The following is an 18,497-nucleotide window of genomic DNA, read 5'->3' on the forward strand; positions in this document are numbered from 1 at the left end:
TACTTAGTCTTGGAAAAGCTTGAAAGGGAAGCTCTGCCTGCAGGTACGTAACAGGTAGGAAGATTACTTAGTGTCCTGCAAAACAGATTTCAGCCCTGTGCAGGCAGGGTAGACCCTGAAAAACAAATCTCTTGTCCTCCCAAGAGACTGACCATGGCTACCTTCTTTTGTGTGTGTTCTCTTCAGAGAGCTGTTTCTTCATCCTGGTTCCTGAAGCCTGGTCATCCCTTTCAGACCACAAGCTCATGTGATGATTTTGAGCTCAGTAAACACAATTACCTCATAACATGGTGGCCTGCTACTAGCCTTTAGCTGTTTAAACAGTGAGAATTGAAGCTGAGGAAAAGTGATAAAATTACAGATGTGACAGATGTTCTTTAAAACAAAGGCTTTTAGTGTCTCTATAAGTCCACAGTGAGCAGTGGACTGAGATTCCAGGCTGATGCAACAGATTACTTATAACACTGAGCATTTCTACCAGTTTTCTGGTACTGAACTGAAGTATTGTATCCCTTAAGATTTTTAGTGGTTGTTGGATTGGTCTGTATCTGAAATCCACTGTCGAAACATTCCTCTGGCATAACAAATACCTTAGATTTTTTCAGCAATGTTGGAATTATGAAAATAGTCTAACTATCACTAGATTAATAAACCCTAGCAAAAACACTAGCATAAACTCAAGATGATTCTGTTGATTTTAGAATGCTCAGTGAAGCCAAATCTTGGAAGAGTAATGCAACATATTATCTAGTAATTTGGTGCTGTATTTTTATAAAAAAAAATTTAAAAATGCTGTATTTTTAAATTAAAAGTCTTAATGTGTGTTCCCATTGAGATGAAACAGTCTATTAAAATCCAAAGTATGATGTGTTTTTCTTTATTGAATATAGGTGTTTTGACTTGTCACGGTTCATACTGAAGCCTTTTTTTTCCAAAATCAATATATCTCAGATATATTTTTCTAAATCTATAGTATACATATGTTTTACATGTATAGATACATATTCTCTGCAAATATTTTACATAGATGTATGCATATAATACACATGTATATTTAAATAGATATGTCTAGATATAATTATAGCTATCTATATAGAAAAATAATACCTAATATATTAATTTATTTATATTTCTACTACATATCTACTGATAATCTACTTTATATTTGGATACCTCTATATTTTTCAGTATATCTATGTATTTTCTGTTTACATTTACCTATATAGAGATTAAAATGCTACCTAAACATACGTAGGTATATCGATAGTTTTCTATGCATTTTTTTTTCACCCCATGAAATTGATCTTTCAGTTAGCAGTGTGTCACATAGAAATACATGCTGCCATATGAGCGACATTTATCACCAGACGGCCGGAGGCAGTGGGAATAGACACTGCCCAAAACTCTGTTAGCTCTAACTGAGGCTTTCTACAGCAGGGCCACTTTCTGCATGTTCTCAGTGTCTTAGTGCTGCAAGCTAACAGGGAGCTACTGGGACACTAGCTAATACTGGCATGAGTTGTGTTGTACAAAGTAAAGAGTAATGTTGAAGACTATTTACTTCAGACAAAAAAACCAAAACCAAAACCAAAACCAAACCAAAACAAAACAAAACCCCAAAAAACAGGCCAGGAATTTATTAAGGGTTAAATACTGTGGCTAGGAAAAGTTCATTTTATTTAAACAAAAACTTTTGTTTCTTCCTTCAGAGAGACAATTGATTTAGCTTGGTTATTTCTAGTGAAGAAATCAGTCAAGACCAACCAAGAAAAATACAGCTTCAGATGCTGGGATGCCATACATAGGATTGTTCTGTCACTTACTAAAGAAGGCTTTGTGTAGATTTTCCAGCATGTAGCTCCCCCAAGTTGTGACACATCAAATATGAAAAAAAACTTCTTTCCTTGGTTAGGGTGATCTGCTCCTTATTCTTAGCCTTTCTGACGGGTTGGTTGTAGATGAATAGGCCTTTTCTAATTTTCCAGGCCTGACAGAGCAGGCTCTTTCTTATCTCTTAGATTCTTATAGAAGAACGCTGGAAGGATAAAACAATGTGAAAATCAGTGAGTCAGAGTCTATAATTTAAACATAATTCACCATGACTCATTCATTAAATGCTTTTGCAGTTTCATGTGACAAAACAATAACCATAAGCATAATCATCGCTGCCTACTCAATCTTCTCTTTACAGCTATGCAACTCTGTGATTCAAATTATTTTGGAGAGTCTTAGCAGATATAAATCGTCACAAAACCATCAGAAGCAAAAGAACTCAATGACTTAGAGCAGCTGTGCGGTCATACTTTTTTGAGAGTTCAGCTGGCATAAACAGCTTCAGTTGTTACACAGACCCCTTCCACTCCTTATTCAAGAATGTGGTGAGAGAAAGTGTTCTGGGATGGGCAGCCTAATCCAGACTACTCTCTGAAGACCTGTCTCTGTGCTCCCAGAAGATGACAGACCTCCTGTAGTGTCACTCAGTATTGCAGCCAGGGTTTTCCCTCTTATTCCAGTGGCAGATTTGCCCTGGGATAAAGGTCTATGGGTCTGCCTGCTGATAGATGTTGTGGCTTCACTGAGGTCTGCAGAATAAATATGAGTTGCACAACTATTTCAATGAGTGTGCCTTGTTTTAAGGCCTTGATTTGGTGCTTTGTATACTCTGTGTTTCTTGCATGACCTAGCTTAAAACACAAAAAGGAAACTTTAAAAGCTGAATAAACAGACATCCAATACAGGGAGTGTTGGAAGGGATTAAAATAATTGTATCAGTGTTTCCACTAAATTAAAGGAGCTACAGCAAATTACTGCATTATAAGCTTTCCAATAAAAAGCAATGTAGGAAAGAAATATGGAATTCTAATCAAAATACAGTTTTCCAGAAGGATCCAAGGTAAAGAAGACTTCTGCAACAGTGAAGTGGCTTCTTTTGTTACCAGAGAAAGAAGACATACTATTTTTCTCATTACCTACCATAAATCTAAAATGCTAGACACTGGACAGAGCCTTCTCAATAGTTGTTAGCAGTGGTGTCCTTGCAAAGGAAATTTGCATATTGTGTCTTGGATAAGCAATCTGATTTATCCAATCATTGACACCAATACATTGCAGTATATTAAATGGCACATAATCAATCATGGTTGTCACCACCTGTCGCATTATGAACTTCATCAATTATGGAAAGCAGCCTTCCCAGAAGGAGATTTTTCGATTGACACTGAATGATAAAATGAATCTAGCTTCAAAGATGGATTTTTTTTTCTAACAGGTTTCATGTGACCTTTCAAATTTTTCAGAAGCTCTTGGCAAGTTAACTTTGCATCTTAAACTTACTCTGTGCACAAAAAATCAAACAGAAAATGTGACTCTTTACTTCTTCTGAATAAAATGTGTTACTAAATAATATAGTGAGGTCTAGCATTGATGCCTTTGGTTGAGGGCTTTGGTGATATTACATCTTTCATAATCCAGTTCAAAGCAGAATTTCTTTCAAAATGGCCCATAAACTTTTAAAGTGCATTTAGTCTCATATCTGACTAGCATAATTTAACTCATTAAACTGCATTCTTATGTATTTATTTTTCTTTATAGCATTATTTATTTGGCTAATTTTATAATCAGACCTTAACAGGGGACAAATATGTTAAATAAAGTGATATAAAAATTTACTATAAAATAAAATATATAAAATATATAAATATATTAAATATATAAAATAAATATATAAAATTTTTATTTAGACCTTAAAATTTATTCCAGACCTTAAACAGAATATGCTGGCAGAATATAAAATAAACCTAATTTTCAATCATTGACTAAAAGGGATCCTGGAAACTTGTCTTATAGTTCCATACCCAATACCAGCACTAATTTATAATTCTCTCTCAATACCTGTGAATTATCTGTGGTTTTAAGAAATATAGAAATTTCTTAAGAAATGAGAAATTATGGATATTCCATGACATCCACAGGCAGTTTATGCCTGTCTTGAAATAAGCATTTCTAATATCCAGCCTAAATATTTTAACTTAAATGATTATTACTTCTTGTCCTCCTGTGACCATGAACTGATTGCTTCCTGTCTTCAGATGTATAAAAACATTCTAAAAGAGGCTTATGTAAGCTTTGAATAACCCAGGATAACTCATCTAAAGGGAATAATCTTTGATACAGAGTGTGCATTGGTCTCTGATCACTCTTCCTGCTTTTCTCCTGCTCTGTAAAGTTGATCTATACTCATGAAAATTACAATGGTGGTCTGACTGTGGCTGGTCAAAGCACATAGGTAAACTTGTGCATGTTTCAGTGATTATGGTCTTTTCATTTTGGCAAATTTATTTTTAGAAAGAAATTAAAAGAGAATTTTTTTTTTAATGGTGTACTTATTCCAGCACACATCTCCAGCTAAAAATAATAACATAATAGTGCAAGGTATATTCCATTATATATTAATATCTATTATTATATAATTAATATGTATAATATATTTTATATATTATTATATATCACATTAATACATGTGACCAGTGTAAAATAATAATTTTCAAACCTTTAATACCAAATAAAAATGTAAAAAAAATTTTGTTGGTTTATTTTTTTAGTGTTTTAAGAAAATTAAATTATGATAAAGTCTTATGACATCTTTAATGATTTTTTAAAGTATTTTAGTTCTGAAATGTTTTATGAGACCATGCCTCAAGAAAGAAAAGCATAGGTTACGTATTGTCTCTGCAACTTAGGTTGTACTGTAACTACTATCTAACTACTCATCTTGATCATGTGAACTATATAAATTGTTTTTCCTTAAATCCTTCTTCATTTCCTCTAGTTTATTTGTGTTGCTTCTACCTCAGCAGTTCTGCAGTGTCAGATATGTGGTATGGAATCACTCTCCAGAGGAAACCCAAAGATTAGTCCTGGAAAAGATGACATTCCTGAAGGAAAGAGAAAATAAGCACAAGGGATTCTGGGGTGCACTAGGTTAATTGGTGTCTCTGAAAATTAGGCTGTAAGTGGATATTGTTGCAGTTAGAAAAGAGATGGGGTTTATGAGGCAGTTCTTTTTATATGATTGAATTAACTCTAAGCTTCTTTATGAGCTATTTATATTGATGTACAAATCTACTAGCAAAAAGAAAATACTTTCTGAGGATGTTATTAATTTGTTTTAGTCTATTCTGTAGTTTAAATTGAAAGAGAGCATAAGCATCCCACTTGAATAGCTTGCTAAGACACCATCTGATTTGATTAACAGTCCTCTGGATCAAATGTCAGCTTTCTTCCTAAATAAAATAAATTTAAATTGCTATCTTAATATAGAAATACAGAATATCTGTAGTGTGCTTCAATATGACCCCATAGGTGCAGCTTGCAATAACATGAAAGAAAGGCCCCAGCTGTTCTAAGTTCAACCATAAGGCAGTGCCTTAGCAGTGCAATCAGTTTGTCCTAGATTCCTACCAGCATAGTTCAGGATGCTCTTTGACAAACATATGTAATCCTCTGAGAAGCTCTGTGTTGTGAAGTCCTCTTTTAGATGAAATTTTAAATAGATTAGGCTTTTTTTTTTCCTTTTTTTTTTTAGCTTTATCTTCGAGGACTTTACATATATAAAACCAGAAATTATGTCAGAAAACATTAATATTCTGTTACTTTCACAAAGTTTGTCTGACCTTGTTTTCATTTTATGCATCTGTATTATTCACAGCTCTGTATGTTACAGTTGTGTATGCTACACTTGTCATGAATCTTTTCCTGAGGGAAAAATAAGATCCTGAAGAAGTCACTTCAGGAACTAAAAGAGTTAGGGTTTTCCTAGTCTGGATGAAGCTCTAGAATTTGCATATTACTCCTGTATATTACAACAACTGTAGGGGGGTGTCTTTTCTCTATTTGAGAACAGCTTGCCATTTCTTATGTTAATTGGAATTTTTAAGTTTTTCTTCTCCATTAATTACTGTTATTTGATGTTAGTCATCATATAATCATTGATTAATTACTCTTTGTATTCCTGAAATACCTCACCCTGTAGTGTTGTTTGGCCAGCAAAACTTCAGGTCATAGAACATACTGTCTAAAGAAAGCACTAGTCTTCTTTAATTTCATTTAAAAGTCTAATTATTTGGATAGTCCCATTTGAAATCTCAAAGGTTCTTTGCTGTTTTCTATCTTCCCAACTCTAGTCACCATCAGAATCATAATTAGAGTCACCATGTTCATAGCACATTTCAAATTTGGAATATCTGGTTACGAGGTGAGGCTGCCCCAGTGCAGAGCAGAGCGGGACAATCCCCTCCCTTGCCCGGCTGGCAATGCTGTCCCTGATGCCCCCAGGACACCCTTGGCCCTCCTGGCTGCCAGGGCACTGCTGGCTCATGTTCAACTTGCCATGGACCAGAGCCCCAGGGCCCTTTCCATGGCACTGCTGTCCAGCCTCTCATTCCCCAGTCTGTCTGTACATCCAGGGCTGCCCCATCCCAGGTGCAGAATCTGGCACCAGCCCTTGTTGAACTTCATATGGTTGGTGATTGCCCATCTCTCTAATTCGTCAGGGTCTCTCTGCAGGGCCTCCCTACCCGTGAGGGATTCAACACCTCCTCTCAGATCTGTGTTATTTGTGAACTTGCTCACTGTGCCTTCCAGGGACTACACCCAAGTCATTTACAAAGAAGCTGAAGGCCACATGGCCTAAGATGGATGCCCCCACCAGGGAAAGGTCACCAGTCTGATGTCACAGTCACTGTAACTCTTTGTGCCTGACTTATGAGCCAGCTGCTCACTAACCACGGGGATGTATTTATCCAGCTGTGGGCTGGACATTTTGTCCACAAGGATGCACTGGGAGACAGTATCCAAAGTTTTACTGAAAACCCAAAAGATTCCATCAATTGGATTCCCTTCACCATCTGATTGGGTTACCTTGTCTTGAAAGGAAAGCAGGTTTAATAAACAGGACTTTGCCTCTTATGAAGCTGTGCTGGCTGTGACCAAAGACTGCATTGTCTTTCAAATATTTTTCAATCCCTCACACAAAAATCTTCTCCACATTTACCAGGCACAGAAATGAGACTGACAGGCCTGTATTTCTGCAATCCTCTTCCGTGCCCTTCTTGAAAACTGGGACAACATTCACCAGCTTTCAGTCAGCTGGGACCTCTCAGGAATCCCAACACTGCTCAAAAATCACTGAGAGTTTTGCAATGACATCAGCCATTTCTTTGAGGATTCTCAGGTGAATCCCATCAGGCCCATAGATTTGTAGGGATCCAGCTGCAGCAGCTGATAAGTGCACAGCATCAGGGTTGATGGAAGTTGGTGGTTTTTGCACAGTCATGGTCCTCCAGCTCAGGGCATTGCAATCCCCTTGTTCTATTTATTCTATCATCTGTGCTGAAGACAATGGCAAAGAATATGTTAAACCTCTGCCTTGTCCATGTCCCCATTTGTGAGGGGACCATCCTCATCCTCTAATCAGCTGATGTTAATTTTACATTACCTATTGTCATTAATATATTTTTAAAACTTTTTTTATTCTCTCACACATTTCTGGCCAGCTTCAACTCCAGCTTTGGCCACATAAATTTTCTCCATACACTGGAAAGCAGCATCTTTGTGTTCTTCTCATGTCACACAACCTTGCTTCCACTGGACATTCATCTTCCTTTTTTTGCCTTATTTCCAAGAGAAGATTCCTGTTCTGCCTTCTGCTTCCCCTGCTTGACTTCCAGCATTTGGGAATTGCCTGCTCCTGTGCCCTAAGGAGGTGATTTTAAAAAACTGACCAGCACTGATGGGCCCCAGCACCTGCAAAAACATTTTCCCAGGGACTTCACTTAACTAAATTCCTGAACAGCTTGAACTGAGAAGTCAGTCCTCCTTATGTCCAGAGTTGAGGTTTTGCTGGCACATTTTGTCCTGTCAACAGAGATTTTAAACTTTATCACTTTGTGGTTACTGAGGCCAAGACAGACAGCAATCTCCACTTCACTCATGAGATCCAGTCAGTAGACAAGCAGTAGATAAGAGGGCATCTTTTTGAGTCAGCTCTTCTCTCCCTTGTACTTTCCAGCAACAGCTCTTTGTGATAAAACACCATACTTCAGGGTAAAAAGATTGAAAACTTCAAAGCCTATTTTTTACATTTAATTGCCTATACAGCATGCACCATTTAGAGTAGAAACCAGTAGGTTTATAGTGCACTTGGATGTTCTCTGCCTGTGTTTTTCTGAACTGGTGAATGATAGTGAATCTTGTTTTCTCTTGTAACTTAAGCTGCCAAAAATTTAAGCCATATGTTTTTTCTCTTCTACTGCAGAAAGCTCTCCTGGAAATACAATAAGTTGGAAGTCACTGTGATGAACTGATTAATCTTTTTAAAAATATGTAATTGTGTAAACTAGTTACTGTAAAAATTAGGAATTTTTTATTGACTTTCCTTCCAGATTTTCATAATCATTGCAAAGAAACTTTTAAGTAAGCTGTGATTTATGGGCTAAAAATGCTCTGATCTTTTCCAGCATCTGTAGTAATCCTCCTTTTCTATGACAGAATAATTCAGCCCATATTTGTGGTAGTACAGCCTAAGCCAATGTAATTTACAGTGTTGCTGAACTTGTTTTATTTGCCCTGTACCATACTGAGTCCAATGAAATTATGAAATTTTTACATAACATCTTTTTGACTGAAGAGAGAGATCTTTAATACTGGATGTAGTCCATGTTCTTTTACATCAAGTAAAGTGTTGGGACTCACCCTGGGTTCCCACAGTAAAGCACCAAATATTTGTGAACATGGTAAGTAGGTGAAAAACACATCACAGAACCACAGAATCTCAGAATCACAAAACCACAGAATGAACTAGATTGGAAAAGACCTTTGAGGTCATTAAGTCCAAGCTATTACCTAACACCTCGTCATCAACTAAACCACAGCACTGAGTGCCATGTCCAGTCATTTTTAAATTTTTAAAACACTTCTAGGGATGGTGACTCCAGCAGCTCCCTGGCAGATAATTCCAATGCCAAATCACTTTCAGTGAAGAATATTTTCCTGATGGTGTAGGTTTTTCCTGATGACTTAGGTTTTCCTAACCTAAACTTCCCTTGATGCAGCTTAAGACTGTGTCCTCTTGTTCTGTCAGTTGCTGCCTGGAGAAAGAGACCAACGCCCACCTGACTACAACCACCTTTCAGGAAGTTGTAGAGGGTGATAAGGTCACCCCTGAGTCTCCTTTTCTCCAGGCTAAACACCCCCAGCTCCCTCAGTCCTTCCTCACAGGGCCTGTCTTCCCAGCCCCTCACTAGCCTCATTGCCCTTCTTTGGACAGGTTTGAGCATCTTAATGTCCTTCCTAAACCTAGGGGCCCAGAACTGGACACAGCACTGAATGCGTGGCCTCACCAGCGCTGAGTACATGAACTGTCCTAGGTCTCAAGAAAAAGACAACATTCCTAATGGCAAAATAAGCTCCTTAGCTTATTTTATTTTTAGCTATCCAAGAAGACAGGTTGCCCAAAAACTTATTCTGATTCACCTGCAGAATGACACCTGAAAAGAAACCTGAAAGTTCTGCACACTGTCTGTGCTTGTAAACAACTGATAAAAGTGAGATGTCATAAAATGTTCAAAACTTAAAAGGAAGCAGAAGACATCAATCTCAGGGCTTTCTGGATAACATAATTGTGTATTAGTAGTAAATGTAGCAGAAGTAAAAATTTTGATATGAAGTCAGCTTTTATTGCAACTCGTCCATACAATTATCCTCAAAAGTACGTTAGATTAAGAACAAAGACAAAATAGATGTTCATCAGGTACTCCATATCAACAAAAGGTAGAGTCACCTAAAAAATTCAGCAGATTTCTAATGTCTTCTGTACGTTAAGGCTTGTGACCATTTTGGACAGCTATGTATTTTTATTATAATACCCCTGTTTTCCAACAGGATCATGACATGAGTGCCTGTTGGTTCTTTTGTTCTAGAGCAAAGATAAATATGATTACATGTCTAAGCATTTTCCTAGGTATAGGAATGGCCTTGCATTTCTGAGACCTTTCTTTTAATCTCGTCTCTTTGAATTTATTTAAGATATTGTTGCAATTTTTTGGTTTGTTTTTGTTTTTTTTTAAATAAACTGATCCAGTTTTCCGTACCAGCTCTTGACAATCCAAGCAAACCATCACCCTTATTTTGTGGGCAGGCATACCCACAACTTAACAAAATCAGTAATTACTTCTGAGAAGTTAATGTGTATGTGACAAATTACTCACTGCAGAAATGTAACACCAGTCCCTGAATCCTGTGCTGTAAAGACCAAACTCTTAAGGAGCAGTAATGACATGTGGTTGCTCCTGTAGCTGTCACTGCTAACAAAGCTCCCTTCACCAGCTTTGTGCAGCCTGTTATCTCTCTCGTTGGTGCTCACTGTTTGTGGCTCTGCCCTATATTTCTGAAGAGACAAGCTCCATTTATGAATGGATAACTATCACAGTAAACAAGCAGTTGATTATCTTTTACTTGATTCTTTTTCTGTAGATAGGGGAGTGCAGCTGGTTCATCCCTGACACCCTGTGGTGCTCAGAACTAAAGGATGATGGTGATGGCAGTGGAACAAAGCGAAGGTGCCTGGAAACTTCATTGTTGTTAAACTCAAATGAAGAGGAAGCCCTAACATCTGAACTAGGAAAAAATATCCAAAATAAGAAAGGACTGTAACGACCGATTCAGCTATCTGTAGTATTATGTTACAGCTATGTAGTGTTATGCAAAACTGTGATAGAGAAAAAAGTAGATATTTCTTCATACTAACCAGTCCTGTAACTGGAAAAAAAATCAGAAAAAATATGTTTCTCTCCCCCTTCTCAGAATGTTCTGATAGCATTTACTCATTTGATTAGATGATATGAAATCGCTTATGACTGTTGGAGAGAGAAGGCTATGAAGAACTGGAAGAGCATAACAAAGTTAGGTGCCTGGGAAGGCAAAATGACAGAAGAGACTGTCTTTTGTCAGTGCAAGCAAATGCACAATAAACGAGATGATTGTAACTACAAAAGTACCTTGGAGGGATGTTCTAAATTAACTGTACCTTTCAGGAAAAAGGATCTGTGCATAAGTCCATGAAATTACTTGTCTAAAACATAGTTATGCACTAGGATAGCAAATAAGAAAATAAGGATGGAAGAATGAGAGATAATAAGGATTCCTGTAATTACCTTAGCCCTTATGTAATGAGGATTAGAATGAAATATTAAATACGTATATTACCTATAAAACTTTATTATTATCTTATATATCTGACACTGGTTATCCTATTTAGAAATAGAATATATATGTAGCATGGGAACATGGCTTTTATTTAGGCTTAAATTTACATATATAATTTATATGAATTAAGTAGAACCTTTTATAGCTGAACAATCATCATTTTTAAAATAGCTGCTTTGTACTGATGAAATAGTACTTACTTATTTGCAGAGAGGATGCGGTTCTTGGGGAAATATAATGAGATGAGGTTAGGGAAAAATAAAGTGGAATTATAGCAGAGTAAATTCTTCCACTGTTACCCCATTTCTATAGTGTTCATGGAGAAGCTGAATGGATGGAAATATATGTAGCAGATCACCTGGAGTTCTGTCACGTGGTATGTACAGGACAAACAGGGGATCAGATGCAGCCAGGTGGGTTTATGAAGGGCAGGTCCTGCCTGACCAACCTGATCTCCCTTTGTGACAGAGAGACTGGGCTAGAATGTGAGGGAGAGGCTGTGGATGTTGTCTGCCTGGTCTTCAGTAAAGCCTTTGACACTGTCTCCCACAGCATTCACCCAGACAAAATCAGCTGTTCATGGCTTGGACTGGTGTGCTCTTTACTTGGTAAAAACTGCTTGGATTGCTGGGCACAGGGAGTGGTAGGGAACGGAGTTACAACCAGCTGGTGGCCAGTCATGAGTGGGGCTAGTCATGTTTCATATCTTAATCAATTGTCTGGATCAAGTGCACCCTCAGTCAGTTTACAGATGACAGCAAGCTGAGTGGGAGTGTTGATCTGCTGGGCAGGAAGGCTCTGCAGAGGAATCTAGTCAGGCTGCATTGCAAGGTTCAACAAGGTCAAGTGCCAGGTCCTGCCCTTGGGTCACAACAACCCCAGGCAGTGCCACAGGCTGGGACAGAGTGGCTGGAAAGGACCTGGGGGTGCTGGTGACAGCAGCTGAACATGAGCCAGGGTGTGCCCAGGTGGCCAAGAAGGGCAATGGCATCCTGGCCTGGATCAGCAATGGTGTGGCCAGCAGGAGCAGGGCAGGGATTGTCCCCCTGTGCTGGGCACTGGTGAGGCCACACCTCGAGTGCTGTGTCCAGCTCTGGGCCCTCACTGCAGGAAAGACACTGAGGAGCTGGAGAGAGTGCAGAGAAGGGCAATGGAGCTGGGGCAGGGTCTGGAGCACAGGTCCTGTGAGGAGCAGCTGAGGGCTTGGGAGTTATTTAAACCAAAGAAAAGGAGGCTCAGGAGGGATCATACTGCTTTCTACAAATACGACAAAGGAGGTTGTACTGAGGTTGGGGTCGGTCTCTTTCAAAAGTGAATGGCCTCAAGTTATGCCAGAAGAGGTTTATATTGGATATTAGAAACACTTTCTTCAGGCATAGGGCTGTCAGGCACTGAAACAGGCTGCCCAGGGAAGTAGTGGAGTCACCATCCCTGTGGGTATTTAAAAGACATGGTGCTTAAGGACTTGGCAGTTTTAAGTTTACAGTTTGACTTCATGATCCCACAGGTATTTTCCAATCTAAATGGTTCTATGATCCTATCATTTGAAGGAAAATCCTGCAGCTTCTTGATTTTGACTGAATGATGGAATCAGCATTACTAGTTTTAAAATTTAGAACAGGATAATACAGATTCTAAAGTAAAGCACAGAACTGTCCACATCTGCTTTGTACAGTCTCCAGGACTTATTATTTGTGAAGTATTTAATATGATAAATTAACATTGCAGTATCATATGAGAAATTTAACTTTTTTACCTTAGTAACTAGATGTTTTCATGTATTAATTAGCTCTCTAGAATGTGAATTACTTTGAAAGGTCCACTTGAAGATTATGCTAGATTTGATATCCTGCCATTCGTGACTGCTTTATATTTTTGAGATTTTACTTTGTTCAAAACAAGTCTCAAACCAGGAAAATCTTTAAGATAGTGTTTGAATTTTAACGAGTATTCTGGGAGCCACAGCTGTCAGTGAAATCCAGCTTCTGAATATCAATTTCATTTTGATCAAGCATTGATCAAAAGACTGCAATTTATTCCATAACTCTGGAGCAGTTACATCAGTGTGATCACCGTCTGCACTAGGCACAATTTCAAATCAATGCTATTCTTTTATACTTTTTTCCTTGAATGGGAGAGGCCTTTGTTAATCTTATATCACATTAAAAAATAATCTGCCTATGGAGCTCCATCTATCATAACAGGAAAATAAAATATGAAGCTCTTGGGATATTGCCTCAATTTCTCTATTGGTGCATTCATAAAACAAACTGTTGCAAGAAGGAGAGATAAAAATGCTAGGATTCTGTCCTACAGTTAGCTAGTACCTAGATAACTTACGCAAATGCCTCATTTCCATTCAGACTAAAGAACTAGTCTTGAAAGAGTTAACATAATTAGTTAACTGTCACAATTTTTGTAGGATCTGATTCTGAAATTAGCAATTTGCTAAAGACCTAGGGCTGTACAGTTCTGGCATTCTGTATAAATTGCAAGGGTTAGCATGTCAAAGTGAAAGAGATGCTCTTAATGGTAATAATATTGAAAAGTTTTTACTCCAAGGCATTTCTGAAGTAAGTTGAACAAAAGTGCATGATATTAAAAGAACTGATTATGTTTTTTCCAAGTTCTAAACTACAAACCTGACAACCACATTTAACCTTTTTTGAATACTTTGTTAGATTTAGTGAACAAACATAGAGAATTTGTGCAGATGTGGCCTCCATTTGTAGGGTTTGGACCCTGATTAACTACTGAAGGAAATCCCTAGGTGGCCTTAGCCTTTTGGATACAACTACAGGAAGTATGTATACCTTTTTAAGTCGCAGTTTATCTGTTTCAATTTTGTGTCAGCAAAATGAAACTATAAAAACATAGGGGAGGCCACCAATAAACCAAGACAAGCAATCATTCAGCTCAGAACTTTATCTCTGAAAGTGGACAGATAAGAATTGCTAGAGCAGAACAAAAGAACAAGGATGTTTTTTACTGTTTTGTCTCCCAGCACTGAAATAAAAAGATTTTAAGAGGCTTAGTGTCTGTGTGTTTTATAGACTTCTCTTCTGCGGTTGCAGCATCCATATGTCGTGCCACAACTAATTCCTCCACTTACCTACACTCTATGAAAACAACTTTCTTATGCCTTTCAAATGGAAAAGCTGAAAACTGGTAAAAATATTTTCACCCTGTCAAGGACAGTAGCTTCTCTAATTGAAGGAATCAATCTCAAACTTGATTGGGAGGGGGAGGGGCTTGAAGGAAATGGGCAGAAAAGTGCAGCTTCTCCCTGAAGTGATGCTTTAGTTTTATTTCATCATTCATGTGGAAAGCTGATCTGTAAGGGAGCAGTGAAAAAAGAAGACTTAACTATAGTTCTGGTTCATGTTTGGATTATGCGGAGGGCAGATTTCTTCTATTCTTACAGAATTAAAGGGGAAAAAATTAAAAAAAAAGTCTTGTTTTTGTTAATCTCCAGCCTCCTTCGTTCTCAGGGAAAATCCTGTTTAGCTTTCTGATAAAATCCTGTGTAGCTTGTGGATGAAAGTTTGAGCTCTACCATATGTGTGTGCTGGATGTCTTCTAAGGGCAATGGTTTCTGTTATCACATGCTATTTTTCAATAAGCTGCACCTCAGAGGTGCTCAGCTTGAGGGCATGCAAGTGTTGTACATAACCTGCTGTGACTTAGCTGACCTGTCATGAAGAGCAGGGAAAAGACAGAATTCTGTGATACTTGAGAAACAGGGGAGCTCTTTTACTATAATGTCAACCTTTATTTCTCTGAACCAGGTGACCAGCTTGGACATCTCTAACATGAATTAATTTAGTCTTATATTACAAAAAAAGGCACAGACTTTTAACCTGGGACTTGCAAAAGGCTTAAAAATATAAATGTAAATATATATATTTACTGGGGACAAAATGATCCTGAGCAGCAATCTAGGTGGGCACTGTGTCTCAGCAAGGGCTGTGCAGCCCTGGGGTCCTGGGGACAGCAAGATGCACAGGAGCCACCCTGAGGCTGGCAGCATCATGGGCCATCCCCATCCAGTGCTTCAGTAGCAGGGGCACAGGTAGGAGATGGAGGGATGTGATGGTCCCCCTCCACCCGGCACTTCCTGGTGCACCACAGAGAAAACTGTGTCCAGCTTTGGTCCCCTCCAGCTGTAGAGATACAATTGGAGAGAGTCGAATGGAGGCACACTGAGGTGGAACATAGTTGCAGTCTTACAGAACCTACAAGGTAGTGACAGAGAAAACAGAGGTACTCTTCACAAGAGTACGGGATGACAGGACAAGACTCAGCAGGCACAGGTTGCTTCAGGGATAACTCCATCTCTATATAAGACTTTTTTTCCCTTTGAGAACAATTAAACATTGAAATAGACCCCACAAAGTGGAATGGATGGGTTCAGGCAATGTGAGAAGTAACCATGAAACAAATTTTTAGGTTTGATTTGGTTTCTGGTTTTGTTGAAAGCAGAGTGAGAAACTCAAAATGAAGCATGAAACCTGCAACTGTCTAGGAGTTGCTTAAGCAAATCTGTGCTTTGTTCTTTAAAATGGTCTAATGAGATTCTCTTTGTGAAGGAAAGCAGTCAGACTTAGGACTTCTTATATGAGTTCATATGAAGTAGCAGTACAAATAGATATGTGCAGTGTTAAGCATTCACTACTACAGATTAATTTTATATTTTGGCTAAGTTGCTTAATGTAGTGTTAAAAATCCAAGGGTTTTTGTCATTGTAGTTGGTTTTTTCATGGTAGTGGTGGTTTTGTTTTTATTTTCAGATTTTTTTGTTTAACTTGGTTTTGTTTCTGTCTTTTAATACTCCACTTCTTGTAGCTTCTGTTCCTTGACTTAATTCTCTTTATCATCACATCCTCAAGTGGACTATATATTACTATACTAGTGCTTCCCTTGATTTTTTTTTTTTAATTGTCTTAAATATTTTTGGGGGGTAGAATAAGGATGAACTTTGCATTTTTTTTTTAATTTTAGTGCATTTATGTACTCTCTCCCATACCTAGGGACAAGTTCAGATTTGTTTATAGCAATCCAATCAAAAAATAGGGTCATACAGGTCCCCTTTCCCTGTGTGACATTGATTCACATTCAGTTCACGCGAGTAGTGATAAATTGCCAACTTTGAAATAAGCAGATACTTCCAATAAGAACATGTTTAATGTAAAATTTAGCACCACTACTTGACTCAGCAGACTGTGGCTTGAATATGAGTCACCGTGAACTACATTTCCATCACTGAGTTTGTCCCCTGGTACCAAGGTTGCATTACTATTTTATTGGGAGAACAATTTCAGACTCTTGGGGTATTATTAACACTGAACTTGCTTTAATGTATTTTCAGATAAAAATTCATTGCTAAAAGACCTCATGACTTTGGCCTGTCACCTGCAAATTGCTTGCTGGATTATTGTTGTGGTACAGCGAATGTTCCAGTTGAACAGGTAAAAAAATGTCATAATCAAGAAATCAGAGACTTTTAAGAGGCCTTTTCTATACTGCAGATTACCTGCAGAGCCTGTTAGTTACACTACCTGAAAAAATGATGAAAATGGTCTGGCCAGAAGCCTGAGATGGCTTAATTGTGAAGTGCTGCACCCATTTGTCAGCCATGCATTCCTCAACTTAATAAATTCATCACCTCATTTGATGTTTCCAAACTTATTCTCTGTTCACTGTTGTTATCCTCACCCTTTGAACAGTTGTTGAAAAATTTAGCTTGCCTATTTTTGTTTGACCTTTTTTCCATGCAAATAGCTATCAGTTTGATGTTTGGGGAGAAGGGTATGGGTCTAACTATTGGAGCAAACACACCTACAACATTCTGATGTTTCTGGAGTAGGAATTGAGACTAAATCTGTGCTCTCTCAGGGGTACATGGCTTTTGTGTTTGAAGCATGAGTCAACAGGGTAGATATACCTCTTCCATCCAGGGGGAACTGTGTACTGCTAGCAAAGACAACAAAGTGTAGCCAACATCATGGCAGGCTACCTTAATCTACCCCTGGTTCTTTCTCTAGATGCAATTTTACACATGGAGAAATAATTCCATTTGGTCAAGGTCCACGACAAATCTTATTTTTCAAGTTTCTCGAAGATTAGGCTGAATCTTTCAGGTATCTCAACAGGATACTATTTGCTCCCTGTGTTTGGTTAATTCTTTCCAATATCAAATCCTTATATTTCTCAGGCTGCCTTCACCAGTTACATTTAACCTGCTCTGAAATACAGCCTTGTCAAGTAGGCAGAGTGCTGTCTCCAAGAGTCTTCTAAGTATTAAATGTTTTCTGAACACTTTCTTGAGCTGTTTCTTTTCTGGGCCTAATGACATTTAGAACTGCATATGTTTTTACTCATTTCCCTTGCTTCATCTGTTCTGAGGGACTCATCCTTCTGTTTCAGTTTGCTAACAAATGTAAAAATTCATTCCATGGGTTCCTGATTATGATTTTTTTCTTATAATGCTCAAATTGTCCTGTTCTGTTTTGAATTATCTTAAGGCTTTTTAATATCTACTATGGCTATTAATTGATCTGCTCTAGAGGGTGTTGATAGCATTATTAGGTACTCCTAATAATCACTCCATTAGCTGAATCTGGAGCAAGACCAGGAAGCTGATGTCTTTTTAAGTTGGGCTGCAAGTCCCTCAAAAGCAAACTGGAATATTTCTCTCCCTTACCTTATGGCTATCATCCCAAAGGTTTTAAAGTAGTGTTATCTTCTATTTTTAGGTATTGTCTCTAGATTAATAGAGAGAAGAATTGTGGATTACCACCCCTTTGGATGACATGGCTTAGAAAATGCTGTGATGTATTAAAGCTTACTAGTCTTCTTTAGGGCTGATTTATCTAAATACCCAGTTGCAAATGTCACATTAGTTTGTGGAAAAATTCAGAGGTTCAAAATAAATCTTTCACTTTTTCAGTTCTTTGGCTTTCAAAAAATAAGGTGTGAAAATACAAAATGTGGATCAAATACCACTCCCATATTAAGTGAAAACTCAAGTGTTTGGGGTTTTTTTGTTATAATTTCTCCTCTCTCTTTACTAAACTTAGAGAGTTCTACCAAACAGATGGACATATATTGAGAGAAGAAATGTAAAGGAGATCAAATCAACTTAGTTCTGAATCAAGTCATTCTTATCATTAGAATTAGCTAGATTTCCTGCTGTGTTAGAATGAGTTTAATGCCAAATGCTATCGCAACAGATT

At 37.9% G+C, this 18,497-nt stretch overlaps 1 long non-coding RNA gene across 1 annotated transcript in view; it reads right to left on the bottom strand.

Moving 5' to 3' along the window:
- Positions 1 to 1,642: 1,642 nt before the first annotated feature.
- The window catches only part of LOC119695733, a 30,746-nt gene continuing 13,891 nt past the window's right edge, over positions 1,643 to 18,497 (bottom strand). Inside the window, exon 5 of the long non-coding RNA XR_005255351.1 lies at positions 1,643 to 2,035. This is a non-coding gene — a long non-coding RNA (uncharacterized LOC119695733). The remainder of the gene's footprint in view (positions 2,036 to 18,497) is intronic.

This window comes from Motacilla alba, chromosome Z, assembly GCF_015832195.1.
Source record: "Motacilla alba alba isolate MOTALB_02 chromosome Z, Motacilla_alba_V1.0_pri, whole genome shotgun sequence".
Taxonomy (NCBI): Eukaryota; Metazoa; Chordata; class Aves; order Passeriformes; family Motacillidae; genus Motacilla; species Motacilla alba.